The sequence below is a fragment of the Camelus dromedarius genome, chromosome 30 (genome assembly GCF_036321535.1).
Source record: "Camelus dromedarius isolate mCamDro1 chromosome 30, mCamDro1.pat, whole genome shotgun sequence".
Classification (NCBI taxonomy): Eukaryota; Metazoa; Chordata; class Mammalia; order Artiodactyla; family Camelidae; genus Camelus; species Camelus dromedarius.
Genome location: NC_087465.1, coordinates 5,324,066 through 5,346,715, shown reverse-complemented (window position 1 = coordinate 5,346,715; position 22,650 = coordinate 5,324,066).

Here is a 22,650-nt window from a genome sequence, read left to right as displayed (position 1 = left end):
AAGTTTAATGCTTCACATTGGAGAAATAACTGAAGGGATAATCGTAGCATCCAAAAATCTTCATGAATCAATTATTTTTAATGAGTTGACCCAGAGTCATTTCTGAGTTTGTATGAGGATAAAAGGATGAAGATTGAGTTGTCAATGGCAATGGTTCAGGAAAATTATGTGGAAATATGATCTATAATTCTAGAAATATTTTTAGGAGCACTCAAAACAAGTGAGGGCATTTCAACAAGAGAATTTAAATTGTTCTTTGGGAAAAATGTTTCAACTTTCAAAACATTCAAAATTGGAGAGATATATGTGTGTGTGTGTGTGTGTGTGTGTGTGTGTATATATATATATATATATATATATATATATATATATATATATATATATATATATATCAATGCCAATACAGGGCCTCACAGAGAATTAAAGATTACACATGACTTGGGATCACAATCTGCCCTCTAGAGCCAAATGGCAGATTGGTCTCATCTTACTCACCAAGTCCAGTGGATTGGCAATAGCAGTGTGGAGGGCAACCTTGAGAAGGCTCGGTGGGAAGAAAAGCTGTGATTGATGGAGCAGTGGAACACAGTGTTCAACACTCAACCCACTCAACCTTATGCTTGAAAGAAATCGTCCTATATAAGTCAAATTTTTAATTACAAAATACACTAAGATAGAGATTTGATACAAGAAAGGCATTGTATCATGAACTGAATAGTGATTCTTTTCTTCTTTACTCTATTTTCTGCATTCCGACTAGCATGAACAGACCAGTTTAATTGAGCTCTTGTTTTGTTGGGGGCTGGGGAGCCCCGTCCTTAGCAGATCCAAGCAGAAATCTGTGCAGAACTCAGAGCTGAGCTAGAGGATGCTGCCTTTTCTGATGAACTAGCAGCAAAAGAAAAATGCTTTTCAAAATAGCACAGACGTTGAAGTCATATCTCTACTTCTTAGCTGCTCCTCTAAGTGTCAGATAAGAGTCTTCAAAACATAGAAGATTAAAAGATAAAAGCAAAAGAAAAGAAAAGCTATGTGGAATGGTTGCATGGCTGAAAAAGAACATCCTTTCCCAGTAAAGTCAGAATAAAGAAACTTGTAAGATTATCAAATGGTAACAAGAGTAGATAATTCTGTGGCAAATACTTGATGAGAAGAAGAAAAATAATTACCTTCTAGATGCAAGTCATTCAATTCTAAACCAGAGGCTTGGTCAGACTTACTAAGAAGGAGTGACTCCAGGTTTTTCAGAAGCTACAACTTACGATTAGTAATATTATGCATTTGACAATTGTCTTTTCTCAGTGTTCAAGTTCAAAATCTGATACTTTGCCTACTTTGTGAAGATGCACTTGTCTACGCTGATTACAATGTCATCCAAATATTGATCTGAAATCAAAGTAGCAATCCGGTAGCTTAAGATTGTTGACAGCTTTCTTGCCAGATCAACAATCAAATGGCAAAACTGGTTAATTGTGTTCCTCTCTTCATTTCAACTTGAGCAAGTATCCAAATTTAGCAAATAAACCAAATACAGGAAATCTCCAAGCTTGTCAAAATATGATGGCAATTAAGTTGACATCTCTTCTGCACCTTGTTTTTAAAGGAATGTATTTTTCAAGGCCTTGACAGTCAAAAGCTATTTAGATTATTTATGACATTTCCAATGAGTTAGTAAGGTTTTTATTGCGTTACATTTTGCATAATATAATTTGTCACTATTTCTCTATTAAGCTTGTTTTATATTCATAGTTGTCCCACAACACTATATTTTCCTCTTTGTCAGCCCAGAACTTCATTATGAAGAATGAGGTTTTATCATTTCCCAGTGATGCAAATGTCTACAGTGAACAAGTGTCATTATGCAGGAACAGGAACAGTTTTCCTCCATTAAGCAGGCAGGCTAATGACTCAGCAAGTTTATTGCTTTGCCACAAAATTTGATAGCTCAATGTGAGTTAGAAAAAAATGAGAGTGACATGGATGTAAAGATTGAGAGAGTTGTACTTTTCTTTGGTGAATTTTCTAACTTTCCTAAACTGAGGTTCAGGTTTCCTTTGAATTAACGAGTAGGGACCCCTCACTGACCTTTTCCCCTGAGGAAGGGTAACTTAATGATCTCTGCTGTCAGCAGTTCAACAGATCGCTTGTCTGTTTCTCCAGATCTGATTCAGCCTGAGGGCGTCGCCAAATGGGGAGCATTCAGCCATACCTCCAATTCAAAAATGTATCGATATTTCAACTCCTGCAGAAGAAGATAAGCATGTTCTGTTCTGGAGAGTGCCAAGAGGAGTCCCCATGAGCTATCCACGTCTCCTGTTTATAAGTCCAGCGAACCCAACGGATGTTTTGGCATTAAAAAGTGCTCAGCCTCAACAGGCACAGTGTACTCCAGCCTCGCTTATATCTTTACAATAAGTACAGACTGGTTCTTCAATAACGTTTCTGACATGAAGTTGAGGATTTAGATAATTTGCCAAAAGAAGTGAAGATCCTTCGGAATGTCAGAATGTGAGGAAAGGTCGCTCCACGGAATTTTAGCCCCCAAAAGACTACCCACAAGAAGCAATAAGAAGAGAATCCTGGGCTCCAGGAACAAAACTTTGTCCTGAAAGTCCAAGACCAGAAAGAGCCCCACGAAAGGTACGCAGTATCAGGAGACAACTTTATCAACCAGAATACAGTTCTTATGCACAGCCCTTTCCACTCTAGTCTTACATGACATTCCCAGAGTTACTTAGGTAAGCCTCATTTCTCTCCCCACCTTCTGTAAGGTTGTTTCATAGCTTTGTAATACAGTTAGATTTTGTGGCCACAGTGTATATACTCCCTGTACTTCTAAATTGTATATATATATATACACATATATATACATACATACATACATATATATATACATATATATATATATAATTTTTTATTTGTTTCTATTATAAGGTTTTATGGCTTTTGACAAATGCTTAATGCCACGCATCTACCATTACAGTATCATACAGAATAGCTTCACTGCCATAAATAGTCCCGTGCTTCACTGATTACCCCCCTCCCCTTACCCCCAACCCTCTGGCAGCCACTGACCTGTATACTCTCTCTATAGTTTTGCCTTTTCCATAGCTTCTTTCACTTAATAATATGCATTTAAGATTCCTCCACATCTTTTCTTGATTTGACAGCTTGTTTCCTTTTATGACTAAATGCTGTCCCTTTGTATGGATGCACAGTAGTGTGTTTCTCCTTTAATCTCTCTAAGGACATTTCTGTTGTTTTCAGTGTTTGGCAGTTATAAATAAAGCTATTGTAAACACATGTGTGCAGGATTCTGTAGACATAAGTTTTCAAAATCTGTTGGAAAAATAGTTATTAAAAAGTTGTTACATGATTGCTGGATCATATAATGAAGACTGTGTCTAACTTTGTAAAAGACCAGCGAACTGTCTTCCATTCTGCATCCCCACCGGCAGTGAATGAGAGGTCCGGCTGTTCTGCAGGTGCACCGGCACTGGGCGTCGTCAGTGCTCTGGATTTTAGCCATTAGATGTGTAGTAGTATCTCATGTTTAAATGTGCAATTCCTAGTGCACAGTGGTGAGCATCCTTCATAGGCTACTGCCATCTGTCTACAGTCTTTGATGAAGTGTCTGTTTAGATCATCTGCCCATTTTTAATAGGACTATTTATTTTATTATTGATGAGTTTTTAATTTTTTTTTATATTTTAAATACACGTCCTTTATGAGATATGAGTTTCAGAATTATTTTCTCCCAGGCTGTTGTTTGTATCTTCATTCTCTTAAGAGTGCCTTTCACAGAGGTTTTTAATTTTAATAAAGTTGAAGTTATCCATTCTTTGGGCTTTCAGTGTTGTATCTAAAAACCCACTGTCAAACCCAAAGTCATCTGTAGTTGTACTTACATTTAGGTCTATAGTCTATTTTGAGTTAACGTTTGTGAACGGTGTAAGATCTGTGTCTAGATTCATTTCTTTCGGCAAATAGATGTCCAATTGTTCCCGCACTACTATTTCAATCTGCTTACGTTCACTAAGATGCATTTTATGGTCTAGAATATGGTCTCTCCTGCCGAATGGATTGACTCTGTGATCATTATAAAAAGCCCCTTTTTATCTCTACTAACATTTTTATTTTAAAGTTTATTTTATCTGATGTTCCTGTTGCCACGCCTGCTCTCCTAAGGTAATAGCTTGCATGGTGTATCTTTTTTGTATACTTTTACTTCAACTTATTTGTGTCTTTGATTCTACAGCGTGATTCCTGTAGAGAGCTGGTTATTGTCTTTTATCCAATCTAACAATCTCTGCCTTTTGATTGAATTTTTTAGTCCATTTACATTTCATATTATTGATATTGTTAGATTCTCATCTCTCATTTTACTTTTTTTCTGCATGTCTCATGTCTGTTTTCTACTCTCGTCCTTTCTCCCTGCATTTTTTTTGCGTTAGGTGAATATTGTCTAGTGCAACATTTTAATTTCTTTCATCATTGTTTCACTATATTTTAAATTTTTTTTCCTTAGTGGTTGTTCTAGGACTTACCATGTACATTTTAACTTATCAGAGTCTACTTCAGACTTACACTAACTAAATTGCAGTGTGATGCACAAACGTTACTCCTGTATAACTTTATCCCTCTTCCCCCTTTTTGTGATATCATTGTTATATATATTATATCTTTTTATGTTACAAACTCCAAAAATACCTTTATATCATTATTACTTTATATAATTTGATATCTATTACGTTTAGGAACAACAGATGTAATATTTTGAAACCTCAAAACTCGTAAGTCCCCCAATTTTTCTCCTCCAACATTCCATGCCTTCTTGATGGCAGCATCCCCATCAGCAGGAGGATATTAAGCATCACCAAGGACTCTTCCTTTTCCCCTCATTTCCCACAGTGTGTCAGCCGGGAAGCACAGGAGGTACTGCCACCACCACACTCCCACTGCCGGAGCCTCAGTTCAAACTCAGTCTTCACCAAGCACGTGCTTCGACTTTCTACTCATCATCAGCTCCATCTCCATTCTGCGTCACCAGTTATTTTTCTAAAGGGCAAATCCCATTAAATCAGCCTCCTACTTACAAACCTCAACACTTTAGCATTATATATAAGGTTCTACATAAAAAGCATCTACCCCACCCATCTGTGCTCATACCCTGCTTCTCACTACTCCAGCCGTCCCGGTCATCCTCACCCCATTAACTAAAACATTGCCAAGCATCTTAGCTTGTGCACACTCTCTTCTCTTTCTGCCTGTGATGAGCTGACCCCAGTTCTCTGCCAGTGGATTCTTCCATGTGTGTCTTCTCTCTTTGAAAAGATGTATTTATGATTGACGTGGGCATTTATTCCATCTTCCATATTTTTATAATCATTTCTAAATGATTGACTATTTCAAGCTACAATTGTATGTTTGTAAATTTCTCCTCTCCCCTTTCAACCCCACCTGATGCTCTGAGCTACGCCTGAGACACTTTATTATTCATCTTGGCATGCCAAGAAGTTGGTGTTCAGTAACTATTTGCTGAAATGGATAAATTAACTAGCTAATTTAAAGATAATATTAACAAAAGTTGTCTTCCTAATGTTACCCTGTCATAGTGGGACACTGAGATATTTGTGCTACCACTTTGAAAAGGATTGCCTTCTGCTAGACAGTTATTAAAAATTCTTCTTTAAAATTGCCTCCTGGGTCTTATGATTTCATCTCCACATTCTATCTCTATGCTAAGTTAATTACTGATTTACCTAAGATTACAATAGCTTCAATCTGCAAGCTTAAATAAAGTGGCATTAGAGAAAGCAACACATAGGCTTAAATTTTCTATAACCGTGTGTAACCACTTTATAATTGAGCTATGCTAATAGAAACTAGATTGAGATCGGTTGCTAGCACTATTTGCAACAAAAGAAGTAAGGTTCTCAACCAGGATATACAATGCTGAATTTCACAAAATCAAGAAAAAGCATTTACTAGGCATGAATTGGTGTGCAGAAAGTTCTACATATTAACATAAGCAAAATGAGGTTTCTGGCCTTAGGCATCAAATTCAATCATTTCATCTCTCCAAGTAGCTCTTTCTCTATTTTAATATCCCCACAGGCACACACTCACAAGGATAGAAATGATGGAAGTGATTTTGAATTTTAAATCCAAATCAAAGTCTAAATGGAGTACAGAATGCAATGTTTAGCATACTAGCCTTAGCATCCTAGCTCTTAAGGCTCAGAAAATGGAAGGATCTATTTAAAAATTATGATAAAATAATGTTTGCTTATTCAAGTGCCTAATATAATTTGGTCTTTGAATTTTCACCAACAAACCTAAATGTGGAAAGTGATCAGTATATATTAAAGCATCATTATTATTACAAATACTATAATTTCTACAGTACCATTAGGTTAACCTCTGTGGAGTTAACTGATTAAATATTATACAAAGAGAATCCATGGATGATAAGTTTAATTTAGTAAAAAAATAAAGACACAAACATAACTGACACATTTGTGTTATGTAAACGAAAGATATAAAAATTTTGCACAAGCAAAAGGAACATTTAACTAAATGTTTGTAGTATCTTTAAATTGAATATGACATTAGATTATATATTATATTGAGTTGCAATCCTGAAACTAGAATAGAAATTAGAAGGCCCGTCCTTTATGTTGAATTATGTGATTCTGTACTTGCGATGTCATGAAATCAACTCACCTTCAACATCACCAGCAGGTGATGTCATTAAATGAGGCTATTAACAAGTCATTCCACTCCTGGAAAACATTTGGTGGCTCCCCTTTACATAAGGATAATTCTTACATTTCTTGTGCTCATATTTAAAGCCATTCAGTCATTCTGGCAGCTAGAATCTTGGACGGTATCTATCTTCCAGAGGCTCTTCTTTTGAGATGTTGTGTGTGAGACTAATAATCTGTCTAAGATAAAAGAAAAATAGTTGACAATGGTGCAAGCAAGAAAATGACACCTATTTCTAAACAAAAGATGAAAGTCAAAGGAGGAGTAAAGAACCAGTACTAAACAGGACATTCTTCTGATCGGGTCTGGGAACACATCATAAAATTATGTCCCAGGGTCAACGCAACACTGTTTACGCATTATTCAGGCACCTCCTCCAGCGGCCAAAAGCTCTTCCCCGGCCTTGGCCGCATTATCATAGTTTGGTGTCAGAATCTAAAAGGCTTCCATGCAGGCAGAATATTTGAGACGTGACCCCAGGAAAAAGATGGAGAAAGGACAAGATAATAAAAGGCTGATTGGCCACTGATGAGGGCCACAGTGCTCAGTTCCACCAGGACCTTCTGCTGGGCTGGAGAATATATTTTATGTATGTAAATTCCCCTGGAGGGGACCCAAGCCAGAAGCGCTAACCCATCAGCTCAGCTGGGTGGACCTCCAGAGCTAAATACCCACACTTCTGAGTTACCCAGTGTCCAGAAGACCCCGTAAGTGCACTGTACCTTGGTATCAGAGGAGCCTCCAAGGCAGAGAAAGAGGTGGGACAGAGGGGCCAACGCACAGGCTATTGTAAGGCAGGTTCATTGACCATTTGCCTGTTGCTCTGGTTACAGATGTGCAACTGAAAAACTGGAAACATCAGCACCATTGGTCCACATGTGGGTGTGTAGACCTCTTGCTACTCTGAAAAGGTGGTCTCAGTTAGCACCGGCTCTGTTAGGTGTGCTGGGCAAATTTCAAATACTATCATAAACTGTTGCATTAATGAATGTGAACTTTGAGATTCAGGGTTAGTCCTAAACGACCTAGCAATAGGATCCACGTCTATGTTTACATTGGGAAGCCCTGGAGTGGAAGGGGACGCACTGGGCTTATGCCACTGCTATGAACTGAACGTGTCCCCCCAGATTCTTATGTTGAAACTGAATTCTCAGTGTGATGGCCTTAGGAGGTAGAGCCTTGGGGAATCAATTAGGCCATGAAGGTGGAGCCCAATGCGTAGGATTAGTGTCCTTACAAGAAAAAGACCAGAGACGTACAAGAAAGCAGCCGTCTACAAATCAGGAAGCGGGTCTTCACCAGACACCGGCCCTGCTGGCACCTTGATCTCTGATTTCTAGTCCCCCAGAACATTTGTTGTTTAAACCACCCACTCCGTGGTGTCTTGTTATAGCCTGAACTGAGTCAGATACCAACCTCTATTATTACATGATTGAGAAAAAGAGACCTCATCCATAAAATGGAGGAAATACCTTCTATTAGTTCAAGATTGTGTGGGCGCAATAAAATCTGGGGGTTTAATAAAATAGCACCAAAACATCTCCTATAGCTCAGTACATGACATTTTCTATTAGTATGACTGTAAATGGTTGTATCAAGATAAAGATAGAAAATATATTTATATATCACGTATTTATAAACATAAAAGGTGGCTGAATGAATCAGCCAATGAAGAAATGAAGGAATGGCTACTGACAGATACATGTAGGTAACTGCATTCAATGTCTGGATCCTCTCACGTTCGTGCATTTTGTTCTGTTTCTCCGTCATTCAAATCAAAGGTTTTCCTAGACGATTTCTCTGACAAAGATGGTGTTTCTCATACAACATTTTAAAAAAAGATCAATGATACATTTTGTTCAGATTATTATTTTTTTACCTCTCATTTTCAGAGACAAATGGGCACCTTAAGCTTAATCAGTCTTTCTCCTTCTTGTTTCACTTTATGAATCTCTTGTCTACTTGTGTGAGTTAATATATAACTATTTCATTTTTCTTGGTCTGAAAACTTTAACAGGGATTCGACATTAAAGTAAGGAATGTACTAAGTGCCAGGGTAAGAAATCAATAAACGTGATCTTCTGTCATGATTTTAACAGGTAAGATAACCCACGGGGAGCAACGTCAAAGGCATCCTTGGTGGACTGAATGGCACTGGGCAGACTATGAAGAGGCCAATTTAGTCCAAGTGTGGTTGCGAAATAGTGACTTTATCTAAATACCAGAATAACCAGGTTCGCCAGTCACTTTCAGTTCAGTTGTCAGACTTGGAAGGGACGGGCTGATGCCCCTCTTGGAGACGTGCTCCCCCCTCATCTGGGCAGAAATTTTGTGCTGTAGAGTGGGACCTGGGGAAGGGGGACAGGAACGAACACCATTGCCCAGCATAGGTCTTCTGTAGCCAAGAGCTGGGTTATGGTGTCTATGGACGTTTGCAGGCTGCGAATTCACCAGGGAGAGTGACACACACCTCTGGGGATACAGGTGCCCTTCCCAGCTTTCTTGTCTCAGCTCTCCCCACAGAGGAGGAGCTGCAGGAATATTTAGACATTTCCTGGAATGTCTGCAGGGTCCCCCAGCAATGGCTGCTTTGTGACACCGAATGCTGGGCATCTCATTGTTTGCACAGAATTTCAATCATTTTGATGAAGACAATGAATGATTCTTTTCTTACCTCATTTTGACCAGTTTACATCAGCCTCTCTGGGGAAGAGTCTTCGCTGAGCTCCTCGCACTCTTTCTAGAAGTCCTGACCACCCACATTTTAATCCCAGTTTTGCAGCCCTCTGACTTTCAAACCTGGGACAAATTGCTTTGACTCAGTTTCTTCTTCTGTGCCTCCTCCTACATAAACTAAAGCTAATAATAGAATCTACCTCTTTGGCTTGCTCTGAGGATGAAATGATTTTATTTCTGTGATACATTTAGAACATCGCCTGGAACAGAGCTTGTGCTGCTTTGAAATTGGCTACTTTCCTGTCCTAGGATGCAAGTTTCAGACACTTGGCACCACATACCTATATATACACACAAAGTTTGTTTCTTACCACTGTGAAAATCCAGGATGAAAGCTATTCCAGTGAGAACCAGGAAGACATCCACCTGCATTTCCTTTTGATGGAATGCCCTGCCCACCCTATGCTAGCCAGTCAGAGTCATGAGCCCCCTGTCCTCAAAGAAGAAGTAAGTGGGATGGAAGAATGCTTAAAGTGTTCTTTTCAACATCTCACTTTCTTCAAGAGATTATGACTGAGTGCACATTCTGTGGAAAATATGAAGGAGTGAGACAAACTTTTCCCAACAAAAGTTAATGCTCAGGTTTCATATATTTTTATTTCATTGTTTTTGTTTGTTTGTTTCCACTTATTTGCCACTCTTAGTAAAAAGATTCCAAAGTGGAAAGAAAGAAGTAGAATTGTCACTGTTTGCAAGTGACATGATACTATACACAGAAAATGCTAAATATGCCACCAGAAAATGAATAGAGGTCATTGGTGAATTTGGTAAAGTTGTAGGATATAAAATTAACATATATATCTGTTGCATTTCTGTACTCTAATAACAAACTATAAGTAAGAGAAATTAAGGAAAGAATTCTTCTTACTATCTCAACATAAGGAATAAAATACCCAGGAATCAACCTACCTAAGGAGACAAAAGACCTATACATTGAAAACTGTAAGACATTGATGAAAGATATTGAAAATGATACAGATAGAAAGACATACCATGTTCTTGGACTGGAAGAATCAATATTATTAAAATGACCATACTACCCAAGGCAATCTACAGAGTCAATGCAATCCCTATCAAAATACCAATGGCATTCTTTACAGAAATAGAGCAAATAGTTTTAAAATTTGTATAGAAATGCAAAAAACCTTGAATAATCAAAACTATCTTGAGAAAGAAGAACAGAACTGGAAAAATCATGCTCCTTCAGACTATACTACAAAGCTACAATAATCAAAACAGTATGGTACCAGCACAAATCAGACACATAGATCAATGAAACAGGATAGAGCGCCCAGAAATAAGCCCATGCACTTATGGTCAATTACTCTATGACAAAGGAGGCATGAATATACAACAGAGAAAAGACAGTCGCTTCAATAAGTGGTACTGGGAAAACTGGACAGCTGCATGTAAAAGAACGAAATCAGAACCTTGTCTAAGATCGTATACAAAAATAAACTCAGAATGGATTAAAGACTTAAATGTAAGACCAGATACTCTCAAACTCCTAGAGGAAAAAAATAGGCAGAACATTCTTCTGGTGTTTTTCATTTATTTTCAGCTTTGATAAGGGGTAGGAGAATCATAGAATAGAAAAGTGTAATAACAGCACCAGAACGTTCCAATCCACAAGTCCTTGAGAATTAATTGTGTTGATTCTGCTGATAAGGGTGCCAAATATCGTAATAAAATGAACTGGTGGTTGGAAAAAGCACTCAAAACAAGAAGATGGCAGTGCTCCCCAGGTTCTTCCATGTATTAACTGTGCAGTTGGGTCTTGACATTTGAAGACGCTGTGCCTCAGTCTTCTCTGCAAAATGAGACGGTCGGCAGTATCACAGCCCCAGCCTGGCTGAGGCTGCACATCAGAGTTGCCTAGGGGCTATTTGAAGAAGGCCGTTCTAGGAACCACCCAGGAGATGCCAAATCCAGTGACACAGGTTCTGGGAATCTGTCTTACAATTTATAGACTGATTCTTAGCAAGTCAGGCTTCTGGATGTAAGTTAAGCAATCACTGGGTCAGATAAAGTCTTGTTTCTCACAGAACTGCATTTCTTTAAGAGGTGAAAATGGTAACCAGCAAAGAATGTTCTTTTACCTTCTGCCTTATTCTTCGTGGTGTGTATGTTCCACTAGGAATTCCTCCATGATCCTTTGGAATCTCTTTAAAAACCCATGGACAGGGCTGAGCCACAAGGAAGTTGGAGGTAGAAGGAATTTCTAGACTTAAAGTGTTCATCCCCCCATTCCAGTAGGAATGTTGGAAAGAGGGACCCTGATGGAGCTCTTAACTCTTCCTTCCAGGCCATGCCAACCACACTGCTGGTGATCACTTGCTAATCATGTGAACAATGACCCAGAGTTACCCCTGTACCAGGGACCCTGAGTGAGGCCAGTTCAGTTGGCAGATTCTTCTCTCTTATGGTTAATGATCCAATTATATTTTATTTTTAATAGGTCAATATTATTCATATCATATAGATAATCTTAAAGTTCCATTATTGTATGGAGTATTTATCATTTACCAACCAAATTTTCATATACATTATGAGATGCTGTGGAATAAATCCATACCAACCAAATACTCAGGTGGATAATAGCCTGGACATTTTCAGGGAACACAAGGGATAAAGATTAACTTGTGCTACCTTGGGTCCAATTGAAATTTTATGACTCTTTGTGTAATGAGGGTGTCAGTTGCCCTCAGGCTCAGATATGCTGCCGTTAAGAGGGTGTGGTTTCTCATTCATGTATCAGATAAGCATGAGTACACTTCCTCTCGCCCTGCAGAGCTAAGAAAAAAGGGGACCAATCTGTAAGTTTACAAGAGACCCGAGGAAAGTTACTGCACGGCTCTCACGTCTACCAGCTGTTCACCGCAAAGTCAGCCTGCTTCCCGCCTCTGCTTTAAGTACACTTAGAAGATCACACATATCGCCCTTTTCCCTTAGACTGGCATTCAACTTTGTGACTACTTCTCAAAATCACAGGCCATTCTCTACTCCAGAATTAAAACTAAATTGGAGATTTTTAATTCTTCCTACTGCTAACACACTTCTGGGTACCACGTACCATCAAGACATCACACAAGCTGTTCCCAGTTTAATGACTCTTTGTGCCAGACCATAAATTTCAAGGTCAGCTCAAAGTCACGCAGCACTTTGCCAGAGGATGCAGGACTCTGTGCGTGAACTTCCTGGGCAGTTTTTCTCCAAGTGATATTTCCACGCTCTTCCTACGGGGTCTGCGTGAGCGCTAAAGGGGAGTTTTAACAGCTGTGTCAGAGCAAGGGCTCGGCTTCAAAGACACCATACGTTTGTTATAGTTTCACACTGTTTAAATTACACAAATAACATGTTAATCTAAAGTCAAATACTTATTAAAATAGTCACAGGTAATATCTGGGATCTGATGTTGCATCGGGGCCTTTTAGAGCTTAATGAAAGGTCAGCCTATGTCTCTCCCTACAAAATGACCGAAACCCAGTCTGGTAGGATCTTTTGCTACTTACCTTCAAGGTCAATACAATTTACCGCATGATCAGTTTTTCCTGAAGTGATTGGCATTGATCATGATGACATGCTAAATTAGTGTATCAGCAATTTAGTTTCTAAGTGTGTACACACGCAACCATCACCAACCGGATGCTGCCAGTGTAGAAACTGGGTATCTCAAGACGCACGTTCACCACGTCAGGCCACGTGAGGGTCATTTAGCTAGAGGTGAGGCTGTGTTACTTTCGTTCTAGGAGAAGTCTGTGTGCTGAGGTGATCTGACTGCAACTATGTATCGAGAATAAAGTCAGACAATTCATTATATGGTAGCAGTGGATACACATCCAGGAGAACAGAAGAAAAATGCTATTTAAAAAAAATCAAGATCCTTAAAGGAATGCCCAGTGCTTTGTATAGTCACTATTTTAGACTCTTTAACCTTGAAACCTAATACACACACACACACACACACACACACACACACACCCCTGCCCACTGAGTCTGGACCTCTTGCAGGTGGGAGACCAGCCCTCAGGGAAGGGGATCTGGTCGCCTTCACTCTTTCCTCTCTGAGTGGGACCAGCTCTCCTTTCTCCTCTCCTCCAGCTCTTCCTCCATCTGCCGCAGAGGAGGCAGTGCAGGGAGGGAGATGGATAGAGTGTCACGAGCCAGTTCTGACATGACCATTACAGGGCAACTCTGCCTGTTGATGGTCTTGACAGTTCACTGGGTTCAAGTGACCCTCAGGCCCAGGGACAGGGACCTCTGACTCACAGCTCTCCTCCTCGAACCTCCTCGTTCCCCAGGCTTCCTGGGATACCTCCAGCTTCTCTAATGGGAGCTGTTCTCTCTCCAGCAGTCCTCTGGACCCCAGGAGCCCACTCCATGTCCCCAGAGGACTCTAGGACTGCGTGTGGATGCTCTCTCATCTCCCTCACCAGCCGCCGCCCCAGTGGCTCCTGCCCTGCAGATTTTTCAGGCAATTGGTCTGACCACAGCCACACAATCCTGGCTTTACTCAGCCTTTTAGTTAGAACTAAAAACTCTCTTCAGTGACAAAATGCGATGTCATGTGCTACCCAAGTTAACTTTCTATCACTTTTCCTGTGTCATATGGAAAGCCACAAGTTTATTGACACACGTAGGTAGTGACAGAGAAGCTCTGGGATTATACCATTTGCAGAGTAAGGGAGGGCCCTCTTTTAACTGATTACATCCCTTTTGACTTGTTGATTGTCTCTCCAACTGGGGAGTCCCGCTGCAGCTCCGATGTCTGCTATTTCCTGGCAAGCGAGTGGATGGATAGGTAAATGAAAAGCCAGTTTGGAAAGCCATTTAAGGTAAACTGGGTTTTACTTTACAGATACCTCCTCCCCTCTACTGTGGGATCTACAAGGTCAGGGATTTCTGTGGGTTTTATTCACTGAATAGCACCTGTAACAAAGAAGACATCTTTCAATGAGGATTTGCTGACTGGATTGAATGAACACCTGGAACAGCTTGGGCACAGGAAACACGGAGAGCACATTGTTGTGAACAGAGAGGGACTGGCCTGGAGGTAGGGGCTCTGTCCTTTTCAGGCGACTGACACCACTCGTGAAAAAAGGATGCAGTGATCTCTCATATTTGGATGGGTTCTATTTTATTCAAATGTTGAGCATCCTCAAAATAAATAACCCCCAAGAGATAACTCCCTGTGTCATAAAATGTAGGCATTGTTTCTTTCTTGAAATGTATGTATATTTTTAAACATAAACTCAGATAGTCACACACTCTTAAATGCTGTCTTTTGGCTCATGTATCTTTGTATGAGGTTTGGGGATATCCCATTGATGCTAGAATTTTCTTGACTCTACGTGTATGTGTGTGTGTGTGTGTGTGTGTATGTGTGTGTTTTCTTTGTCAGTTGATTTCTGGAAAGAGTTTGACAATTCTGCCTGCCAATTTTTTCTTTGCAAAAGTTTAATCCCATGCAGTTCCTGCAAATGAAACTGCTGATACTGGCCAGTGTCGCCACATTTTCCATATAATGTTGTTAGAATTCTCCTCCTTGCTGTTTTACTTGTTAGTTTATCCCAGGAAAAGCAGATTTTATTTCTATTTAGTTTCAAAAATATCTTCACAACTTTTTTTTGAAGAAGTTTAAAGTGCTTTGGTGTGTATTTTTGGTTATGTTGTAAATCAAGTCTCACGTTTGAATTTAATTTTGAGAATGTATGACAGTTACAGTATAAATATAGTGATTTATTTTCGCTCCCGACTCTTTAGTTCAGCAGCTTCTAAATAGGAACACACATTCTAATTAGTTTTCAAATTTCAATTAGAATGCTCTAATAACTCTTAGCTTCCTGACACTTCACTTGGCAAGAGGAATAAATGTGGCAAAATTCTTATGTGGAAGGCAACTAAGGGCAATGTATTAAAGGCACTGAGTTAACTAATGCAACCAAATGTAAATTTTTATTCTTCGAGTCTCTAATTATTTTTTAATTAGCTGCAAATTGAGTGCTAAAGCATATTTATGGAGGCTGAACAACAAAGAGATGTCTGTTACCATATATACTTGTTTGTCAAGGACGACGCTCCCGTAATTGTGTCGTTGATTAAACATGGATACCTTTCTCTAGGAATCAGATTTGCATATTTATCGTCCCACAAAGAGGCCTTCATCCTAAGTGATCTTACGTATGTTTTCTCTTTAAGTAACTAGATGCCTGTTGGTTATGAAACAAACCATAGTTCCAAGGAACTGGATTGAGAAAAGATGCAATCACTCTTCCCAGTTCTCTTTCTGCTTTTAGATGTACAAATTTTCAGGTTTACAGATTTGCAGTTTCTTTCCCATTTTGTATTAGAAATTTCAAAAGAAACAATTTCCAAAAAAAACCTGTACTACACTATATACAATGTTGCAAACTACTCATTTAAAATCCCTCTTTCTCTTTCACATTGGGATGTATAAAGGGAAAATTAAAAATATATCAGGCACATGAGATTTCTAAGATTTTTGTAGCCAGAACAATCTGTACCTCTTGGAAGAAACCTTGAGATTTTAGCCTGAGTGAGGAAAACCAATTTAGCCACTAAACATGCACTCTTCTTGCTTTCAAGTTACCAATTTTGATGTTCATGGGATTGAAGAACGTGTAGACCAAATTCTTCCCAACTTAAAGAACACAGTCAAAAATGGTGCTTCCTAGGGGAAAACATTTCTGGTACAGAACTTCTTCCAAGTTGCTGGGAGAAATGTCAACATCATAAAGACTGTAAGGTTGTTACTGGAAAGAACCCAACAGTGTCACTGATGCATTTATATGTAGGGGGAAATCCTGAAGCCGCATCACCCTACAGTGAAATTCCAGAGAAAGGCTATTATTTTCCACATGACTTTTAAAAATAGTTGGAATACACAGAGCACAGTATGATGCCTTAGAGGAAGTGTAAGAATTTTAAAACAAGATCCTTACTTTCCAATTATTATTTTTAAATGCAATAACCTATTTGTGTCAGCCCCAATAGAAATGATTTAAATTCCCTTCCTTGACTCCAATCTTTCCTCTCTAACCTTCAGACATAGTCAGGGAGAAAATAAATCAATAAACAAAACAATACACGCACACAAACACCCAACACAGCAACACGTGTCTTTGATTTGTCTGTTGGATATTTATTTTGACATTTACAGTGCACCTCTCACTCAACTCTGCACTCACACTCAGTTGTAAATTTATACTTAAAGGTAAAGCCCTTTATTTCAAGAAATTGTTTCCTCAATTTGAAGAAAAAACCTCCAACAAATATCTTTGGCAAGAATTTACCTGAAGTAAAGAGAAGCTAAAGTGTTGGAAAGAATGAATGGAGACACTTCCAGAAGAATCAACCAAAAATGTAATTAATTAATGGGTCCAAAGGGGATGAAACCTACACGTGTGTACTATATTCTTACATAATATTATAGAAACAGACCAATCTTGTTAGAATTTTAGCATATGAATTAAATATACACCATACTGTTTATCTACCACTATATACCATGTGGCTCCAAAACTAACAGCTTAAAACAACACACATTTATTATCTCACAGTTTCTGAGAGTCAGGAATCTGAGGATGGCTTAGGTGGGTCCTCTGTCTCAGAGTGTCTCATGTGACTGCAATCAAAGTGTTGAAGGCTCAGCTGGAGAAGGACCCGCTTCTAAGCTTCCTCATGTGGTTGTTGGCAAGATTCAGACCTTCAGGGGTTGTTAGACTGAAGGACTCTGTACTTTTCTGGCTGTTGGACTGAGTTACCTTAAGTTTCTTGCCACATGGACTTTTCCAACATGGCAGCTGGTTACACTAAAAAATGCAACCCAAGAAAGCAACGGAAAAAGTCCAGTAAGATGTGTCACAATCTTTTGTAGCGTAATCATGGAAGTGCTATCCCATCATTTTTGCCATATTTTCTTAACAGCAAGTCATTAGTTCCAGCCCACCCTCAAGGAGGGGTCTTACACAAAGGCATGAGTACCAGGAGGTAGAGATGGTTGGGAACCACTCTGGAAAGCTTCTTACTACACACTGTTGTATTAATGGGTACTAATCCCTTAGTTTGAATGAGACTTGTCATTAGGAAGACTGTGAAGATAGGCAAATCTTGTTTTCACCAACATGCAAAATGCCTTCTCCTCGATACCGTGGTGCTGCACTTAGCAGGTGTACAACAGACAAAAAGAAGAGTAGGTTTCTTCTGTGGTGGGTGGAAAAGTTGCAAGGCTGGGGAGGGCAGAACAGCCAAATTCTCTCAGTCATGACCAAGACTGGCTAACCCAGAAAGAATATTTCAAAATCTCTCTCCACACAACTTTTCGTTTTCTGGTTTTGCCTCTAGCACAAATTTACATCAGCTAAACCACCCCAGTCATCAAGCCTCTCTGCTGTCTCCAGGTAAAACAGTGACCGCTCCTCAGGGTGCTCACACGCTTCATACAAATCATCCGTGCTTCCAAAAATGTTCCCCCGGTGTTCTTTACATAACCACTTCTCCCCCGGGTTAGGGCTTGGTCAGAACGGAGACTGTGGACCTGCATCTTTAATCTTTTCTTTAGGGGATCTGTCTTCCAGAAATAGAGGGCTTGATAATTCAAGAAGTGCCTTCAAGCCTCACTTTTAGGCAACATGGCAGTGCTTACAAAATTGAATTCTTAAAGTAGAAACCACAAATGAACAAGGAGGTTGGGAAAGCCGTGAAGTACGGAAGCAGAGCTCCTGGCAGAGAGAGGATCTGCCATTAAGGGTCTCTAACTGCAACTTAAAAGACGTCTTCACAATCTATGGTACAGGAGGGACTGCTGGTCACGTTCAGCTAGAAAAGGGGGTGGGTGCCTTTCTATCTGTTTCAGGTGAGTTTTAGTTGCCTTACCAGCTTGACTGTATATTTTGGCAATTACTAGATAGAAGACCTCTAACAAATTAGTTTTAGACATTAATTAAACTCTTATTTAGAACAACTCAATCTGGCTCTTGTATTTTGCAGAATCTCAGGGGGCTAATTACTTACCCATCTAAAAATATAATCTATCTTGATCTGCACTGTAATGATTCAAAGAGATCAATATAGGTGCCCAAGGCCATCCATGCCCAACATACAAGTGCTGAAAAAAGTGAGTTCCATTTTCCAATGTCTTTCCTTTTTTAAAAGCTGCATGCATTCTTAAGACTAAGATTGTAGCCAATCTTTTCCAGTTGATCTCTTTTTTTTCCTACTCTTATGATCATCACCTTAACTCAGAACTTAGTATTTTTACCTAAACAACCGGCTGTCCACATCACCAGACACTTCTTTAACCTGTTCTAAACTCCGAGCCATTGGGTTAAATTTCTGAAAGTGCAGCTCTGGTATGTCACCTCTGTTACTTCTCTGCTCAAATATCTTCAGTGGCTTCTTTTTATCTACTAAATTCAATGCGAATCTCTTGCCTATCTCCCCCACCAGTCAACTAATCTCAGCTTCCCTTCTGGATTTGTCTCATACTAGTTTCCTAAACATACCTTATATTCTACTAAAACTTGAGTGCTCGTTATTCTCTGAACATGTGATATGCTTTTGTTCTAATGGAAATATACAACTTTTAACCTAGCTGTCAAATCCTATCTGCCTTTTAAGCTCAGAATCCTATCTGCACCAGACCTCATAGACGCTTTCATGGTCTTCAAGGCAAAAATGAGTTCTCACTCCTCAAAAGCCTCAAAGCAGGCTGTCATACACATGTACAATGTTCACCATAATTACTTCTAAATATTCCATGACTGTGCATTGAATTACAAGCCATTTAGAGGAAGAAGCCACATCCCATCGATTTCTAAACTCTTCTGTAGCATCCACTATAGTATCTCATACAAAGTGGAAACCCAATCAATGTTTTTTAAATGAAAGACAAATATATAATGTCACTTATATGTGGGATCTAAAAAAAGAAAGATATAAATCTCATTTACAAACCAAAATTAGACTTAGAACATAGAAAACAAACTATGTTTACCAAAGGGGAAAGGGCAGAGAAGGGATAAATTAGGAATTTAGAATTAACAGATGGACATTACTATATATAAAATAGATAAACAACAAGGACCTGCTGTATAGTACAGGGAACTATAGTGAATTTTCTGTAATAACATATAATGGAAAATAATCTGAAAAAAAAGACAGTGTATTTTGAGGCCAAAGGGTGTGTATTTTGCCTCCCATTGGTTTTATCACTGTATTTTACTTATGACAAGTGCTCAATAAATATTTGATAAATAATTAAATATGCATAAACAAATCAAATAATTTTAACTGACAGCTCATAGGAAGCAAGATTCACTCATAGAAAATTTAAATTTGGAGAATTCTTATCAGAATTCATGACTCACACATTTAGTCAGCAAATATTACCTAAGACCCTATTGTTTACACACAAGAAGAGATAATTTATTGTCCTTGCCTCTGGGACTCAACCACAAAGTGCAAGTGACTGGTCTACGTGTCTTGGACATATCAATTCTTTCAAGTTGGAACCATTAATATAACAGGGACCTGTTGAAGATTTCACACCAAAGGACCTTATTAGTAAAGGGAGAATTTATACATATTAATATGGCACACACAAGAGGATGCCAGAATGTAGCAAACCCCAGCAAAATTTTATATAAACAGAAGAAGTATTTTTATTTTCAAGAGATGAATTTTATATGTTTCATTCTTTATAGTCTTGGGGGAAAGTTAAGAACCTCATATCCTCACAGGGTCACAGAAAAGAGCTTCACAAACAAAATGAGAGAAGGAAAGAAATGTGTTCTGGATTAGATTTCTAAATCAGAATGCAAAGGTTACAGGTAAAGTCCACCATTGCTCAAATATTACAAGAGCCAAGTGTAGTAGTAAGCTTAACATCTTCTGAAATATATAAAAATTATGCTTTATTAAGCCATCCAGCCTTCTGATTTAGGGCTTTTTCTGTTCCGTAAATATCCTGCAGTTGGTGAATCCGGTAAATAGGATCCAGCTGCCACAAGCAAGTAACATATCAAGTCAGTCAGCGTAGTTTCTAGAATAGGTGAGTTGGCACATCTATAATTTTGCAGACTGTTTCCTAAAATAAAGATGGTAATGAAATTAGAACCACTACTTCCACTGAATAAATTCAATCCCTTGAAATGGTATTTTCTTGTTATAATCCTTTTGGAAAATGGTATCTTTAACTGTGGTGATAAGCTGAATTTTTATTTTACTCATGACTTAAATTCTGTGATATTTCGAAGTTGTTACCTTAGGGAATGGCAATTTTTTAAAGGACATATCAAAGGACCACAAGGTCATTAAAACTGGTTACATTCACAAAAATGTCTTTATTCTTCATTGTTTCTTTTGTTCGCATTTTGTTCAGCTTGGAAAATGTACCAGGTGGGCTCATTTCATTTTTACTTCTAGTCAATCTCATTTTATACTACACGAGCAAATTTTTATTTCACAAAGACCCAAGATAATAAGTTCCCCCTTACTCACCCTTAGTTCTCTTCATCTTTTCCTCTCTCTCTTTTCAGTCAAACCCTCCCACCCAAAAGAAATTGCTCCAATTGAAATTTCTAAGAAAGTTTCATTACCAAAAAAAAAAAAAACCCTCTGCTGGAAATTGCTACAAAAGAATTTCACCCTATTACTCACTCTCTTCTTGGCACTTCATTAACATCAGTATTAAATCAGTCCCCAATTGGAATCCTGTATTGTGCATGAATTATTCTGCATGGGTGACCTATTGTAATTCAAAAGTCTTTATTTTTTGCAATTTCATTAAAGCTATATAGTTATATTGTTATTTAATAAGGCAGGTTTGCATTCATTTCCAAGTCTGGATAAGGCATCTAAAGACATTTTGAATATGAATTAAATTATTAGGCTGAAGATATTATTTTTATGGGATAGTCCTTTTAAAACTCAGATGATAATTCGGCCACCAGTAATCCACACCAGTGGTCTCCACTTTGTTCTGCACGCATATTTCTTTTGTAATTAATGACACAGGTGTGTTCTTTTTCATGAAATACATTACGGTATGCAAAATAAATTGAATAACACCAAATTTTCTTAGGAGCATTCAAGCACATTAGCAATTAAAATGTTGACTTCATAATTTAGATTTATTTATTTATTTATTTTTATGGTGTATGCAACGCAGAGATTTATTAGCATAGAAAATTGTTCACAGTGTATTGATGCATAATTTAGATTTATTAATCACTATATATACCACTTAATGAGAAAAAATGTGCAGTTCTGAGAATGTGAGTTTTCTCAATTCAGGTACATTTGGGTAAATGCTAAACATGTTCAAAATATTTGATTAGCCAAATAAATGGTTTGAAATCCACTGGATAATTTGCAGTTATCTGCACTATTTCCTTTAGACTTGGTATCTGGAAGATGCATAAGCCAGTTGCATCAGGCTAGAGCAATTAACTGGTAATTTGGAGCATTTAACTGGAAGACTGGCTTGCAAGGAGGTCTCTCAGCCATGATGCTCACAGGAAATAGATTCTGTGTGTAATCTGGCTCAACAAAATGGTTCATGAAACAGCTTCACAGCAAGACTGTATCAGAAGCCAATGAGCCCTTGTGAAAATGCTTGTTGGGAAGAAATTTGGTCTAGTCTAAGTCAACTTTAAAACAATTGCCAAATTAGCTTGATGCTTTTATTTTTACATCAAGAAGCATCATCTTAATATGGAGAAAGAAAGTCCAAAAGCAGATTGGAGGATATTTAAAAGCTTTACACATTAGCAAGTTATAACCTCACATCTTTCTAGTACCTTGGAGCTTTAAATATACTTCCCAAATTCCTGTTCTTGCTTTGATTTCTTGCTGTATCATCCTGAATTCTGTTAGTCTGTCTTTATTCCTACCATATGATTGCATCTTCCCAACATCAAAGCACTGAATTGTTTTAGTCGGTTTACTCCAACTTCTATCAAAGCCTAAGCAAATTGCCCTTTTGGAAAATTTGGTTCAGTTAGTTGTAGAAAGCTGTAGTGTAGAAGCAGTGGTGACTACTGAATCAACTAGGGAACCCCATTAATGGATAGAAAACCCCCAAGTAAGAACATGTGGTGGGGCCAGAACTACAGCAGTGAAAGA